The sequence below is a fragment of the Phoenix dactylifera genome, chromosome 8, assembly GCF_051530095.1.
Source record: "Phoenix dactylifera cultivar Ajwa chromosome 8, Ajwa_hap1_PhDact_Kaust_v1.1, whole genome shotgun sequence".
Lineage (NCBI taxonomy): Eukaryota > Viridiplantae > Streptophyta > Magnoliopsida > Arecales > Arecaceae > Phoenix > Phoenix dactylifera.
This window is the reverse complement of record NC_143197.1, coordinates 16,007,501-16,012,500: the sequence shown is the minus strand read 5'-3', so window position 1 is coordinate 16,012,500 and position 5,000 is coordinate 16,007,501.

Genomic DNA, 5,000 nt, shown 5'->3' with positions numbered 1-5,000 from the left:
CTTGTTCTCTAACAAGCACCTGCACTATCACTTCAGTGTCCCTACACTGTGGACTCAAGTCTCGTCCATCCAGAAGGAAAGTGATCTGTGCACTGATCGGATCGATCACCGTCCTCGTGATGATCCATTGATCAGGAGCATTTAGAAATTAATCACCAATGATACATGGCTCAAATTCTCAACTCTTGAGAATATGTATCATCATCTTATTAATTTCTTGGACGATTCATAGACACATAAACAATATGAATGAAAAAGATGCCTTTTATTTATTCAATAATAAATAGTCAAGTACAAAATTATGTCCCTAGAATCAACAATGTGTCAGCCAAATTGGCTTCTAGGGCATACATCTAACAATCTCCCACTTGCACTAAAGCCAATTGGTCATATATCTTAGGCCCATCTTCTCAAGGTGGGCTTCAGTCTTTTGCTGACTCAGCTGCTTAGTGAAAGGGTCTGCCACGTTATCCGCGGAGTCTACTCTCTGCACCTCTACATCATAGTCGCGTATGAAATGGAAGCGCCGCTCTATGTGCTTGAATTTCTGATGAGACCATGGCTCCATAGCTAGTGCTATGGTGCCAATGTTATCGCAGTAAAGTGTTATGGCATCTAATGACATTACACCTATCTCTGCAATTAACTTTTAATCAGAAGGTTTCCACTGCACCCTTAGATACGGCTTAACATTCAGCTTCTAAGGTAGAATCTATAATGATCGGTTGTTTGGAACTCTTCCAATTTACTGAACCACAATTGCACATATTCTGATGTAGACTTTCTATCATCAATATGTGTGCATCCTTCTACCTTCAACTCTGATCTTCTCCCAAAGACCAAGAACATGTCCTTAGTTCTTCTCAAGTACTTAAGACTGTTCTTTCACAGCTATCCAGTGCTTCTTGCCTGGATCCGACTGATATCTGCTTGTGACACTCACAGCAAGAGCTATATCAGGTTGTGTACACAGCATGGCATACATGAGGCTTCCTATTGCCGATGCATAGGAAATCTTGCTCATGTGTTGAATCTCTTCAGCACCTTTTCTATGTACATCTTCTGTGAAAGGCCAAGCATTCTTTTAGATCTATCTCTATAGACCTTTATTCCCAAAATATAGGATGCTTCCCCAAGGTCTTTCATGGAGAATTCTTTTGACAACCAGACCTTGACCGAGGTTAACATGGGAATATCATTCCCAATCAGGAGAATGTCATCTACGTACAGTACGAGAAAAATGACAGCACTCCCACTAACCTTTTTATAAACACATGGTTCCTCTTCGTTTTTGATGAAATCAAACGTTTTGATTGCATCATCGAAACGAGTGTTCCAACTCCGAGAGGCTTGCTTTAGTCCATAGATGGACCTTTGCAGCTTGCAGACCTTGTGATCTCCATCACTGGAAGTGAAACCCAAAGGCTGTTCCATATAGATATCTTCATCAAGATATCCATTCAGGAAAGCAGTTTTCACATCCATCTGCCAGATTTCATAGTCATGAAATGCTGCAATGGCAAGCAATGTCCGGATGGATTTTAGCATGGCTACAGGTGAAAAGGTCTCCTGATAGTCAATACCTTCGCGCTGACTATACCCTTTCGCCACAAGCCTTGCCTTATAGGTCTCTACCTCTCCATCCGAACCTATTTTCCTTTTGTAGATCCATTTGCATCCAATAGGTACAATACCTTCTGGTGGATCTACTAAGGTCCAGACTTGGTTGGAATGCATGGAGTCTATCTCTGACTTCATAGCTTTCAGCCATTTCTCGGAATCGATATCAGATATCGCCTCGTTGTAGGTTTTGGGATCCTGTATGTGATCCCTATCTCCCACTAGGAACATTTCCTCGGTATCCTCTTCTAGTATACCTAAGTATCTATCGGGAGGATGGGAGACCCTACTAGATCTACGAGGTGGTTGAGGGACATCGTGTACTGGTTCCTTATGAATAGGTTCTATAGGATCCATGACTCGTTGCTTTTCAGAGACTTTCTCTTCAAGCTCAATTTTCCTCCCACTGCCTCTATCAAGGATAAACTGATTTTCCAAGAAGATGGCATGACGGCTCACAAACACATTGTGATCCTCTGAGACGTAAAAATTGTATCCTAATGACTCTTTAGGATATCCTATAAAACGAGCACTTATGGTCCTAGCCTCTAACTTGTCCGCCTGTAGTCGCTTGACGTGGGCCGGACACCCCCAAATCTTGAGATGACCCAGACTTGGTTTCTTACCATGCCATATCTCATACGGTGTGGTAGGAACGGATTTAGAGGGAACTCTATTCAATAAATAAATCGCTGTGAGTAAGGCATCTCCCCAAAGAAACATAGGTAAATCAGTGAAGCTCATCATGGACCTGACCATATCCAATAGGGTCCGATTCCTCCTCTCTGACACTCCGTTGAGTTGAGGTGTACCCGGAGGTGTCCATTGTGAGACTATGCCGTTTTCTTTGAGATAGTCCCGAAATTCCCCACTAAGGTATTCTCCTCCTCGATCTGATCGAAGAGCCTTAAGAGGTTTTCCAGTTTGTTTTTCTACTTCATTCTTGAACTCTTTGAACTTTTCAAAAGAGTCAGACTTGTGTCTCATAAGATACACATACCCATACCGTGAATAATCATCGGTAAAGGTAATGAAGTATGAATAACGTCCCCTGGCTAGCACATCGAATGGGCCACATACATCTGTATGTATTAGGGTAAGTATTTCAGTGGTCCTCTCCCCATGTCCTACAAAGGGTAGTCTAGCCATCTTTCCTTGAAGACAGGACCCGCAAACTGGATATGACTCGGAAGTCAATGAGCCTAAGAGCCCATCTTTATCCATTTTGTTCATCCTATCTTCTCCAATATGGCCAAGTCTGAGGTGCCACAAATATCTTTGGTTTATCTCATCTCTGGATCTTTTGGATCCTTTGGCACTCACATCTTGCTCGGTAACATTCACAGATACATCCATATATAAATGATAGAGACTGTCAATCATGAAACCACGTGCGACTATTTTATTTCTTAAATAAATAGAACAGCAGTCTTTGTCAAATGTAAAAAACATGACCTTCCTGTGCTAGACATGGAACAGAAATCAAATTTCTGCTAGCAACAGGTACATAATAACAGTCTCTAAGTATTAAACTAAATCCAGACGGTAGTCGCAGATGGTAGGTGCCCACAGCCACAGCAGCAACTTTTGCCCCGTTGCCAACCCGAAGGGTTACTGCACCTTCCGCCAGCCTTCTACTTTCCTTTAGACCCTGCATGGTAGTGCACAAATGAGCACTAGAACCAGAATCTATAACCCAACTAGAAGTAGAAGAAACCGTTAGATTAGTTTCAATAATGAGCAAGTCTATACCTTCTGAAGGTGTGTCACCTTTCTTGTTCTTCAGGCTCTCGAGGTATGAAGGACAGTTTCTCTTCCAGTGGCCTTCGACATTGCAGTGGAAACATTTTCCTTTGTCGTTAGCCTTTTTCTTTTGAACTTCCTTCTTTGGCTTCTTGTCTTTCTTCTGCTTCTTTGCAGGCTTCTTTTTCTTCCAAGTAGACTTTCTCTTGGAACCAGAAGTCAACTCAGCAGCGAGGACATTGCCCCTTGAACCTTTCAAGGCTCCCTCAGCAGTTACCAACATGTTGATTAGTTCAGTCTTAGTGCATTCAATCTTATTCATGTGGTAGTTTACTATAAACTGACCAAATGAATCAGGAAGTGACTGTAGGATCAAATCCACTTGCAATTCCTTGTGCATGTCCATACCGAGCTTCTCAAGCTCCTCTAGGTCCTTAATCATGGTCAGACCGTGATCATGGACAGACTGCCCTTCGCGCATCTTCGCTTTGAAAAGCCTCTTGGACACTTCAAAACGAGCTGTGCGACTCTGCTCACCATACAACTCTTGTAGGTGTGCCAGTATGTCCCTAGCAGTCTTTATATTTTCATGCTGGCATTGGAGTTCATTAGACATAGATGCCATCATATAGCATTTTACTCTAATGTCATCATCCAACCACTTTTTATGCATCTCACGCTGAACATCAGTGGGACGTGCTGGTAATGTGGGGATATCTGAATCGAGTATATAGCCTATCTTCTCACAGTCCAAAACTATTTTGAGATTTCTAAGCCAGTCCTTGTAATTGGTTCCAGTCAGTCGGTTGGTCTCAAGAATACGGGTCAAAGGGTTTGAAGCCGACATTGTATCTGCAGAGAGTAAAGATTCTAGTTAGACTCTTGTACTTGATCCTAATCTGTCCTAAGGTCTTTTAGAACAAATATGACTCCCACTATTTTCTCGAATTCCTCACACTCCCCTGGTAGGAAAACGGAAATCCCACACGACTAGGGTTTCTAATGGGTACTGCGGTCCCACCGATTTACATGCCACCTCACCTAACAGTTATTGGTGACACATAGATGGATGAGTGTACAACTCTTGTACAATGCTTCTCAAGCATGTTGCAGTGCAACTTGGTCTCTAAGCCATGAAGACCTCACCTAACAGTTATTGGTCCCATTTCTTAGTTAAGTCAGACCCACCGTATAACCGTAGGAATAAAGTCGTCATTGGGTCCTCACCTAACAGTTATTGGTGCCCAACCCCACCTTTACCCTACAACATCTCATGTCTATAGAGAGGTCCAGCCCCCCGATGCAACTTGACCACTGTATCCAGCCGAGACAAGTCAACATCAGAAAGGCCTTAGCAGCTCTACTACAGTGGAAGACCTATTGACTTAATATTGGTTAATCAGGTCTTAGTGTTTGCAACTTGAGCCTTTCATAAAAGGTAATCGAACAATTGGCCAGGTAAGCAGGTGGGAGGCTCCCCTTACTCAGAGAGTAAGGTCCTAATTAAGTAACCACCTTTCATGCTTTCCTAGACACCAATTAGATCAATTAATCTAATATGACTTGCTCATGTCGGTTCACTCTCGACTTGATTGAGGAGGTTTTGATTTAGGTCTCAATTGGGTTTGCTACATCAC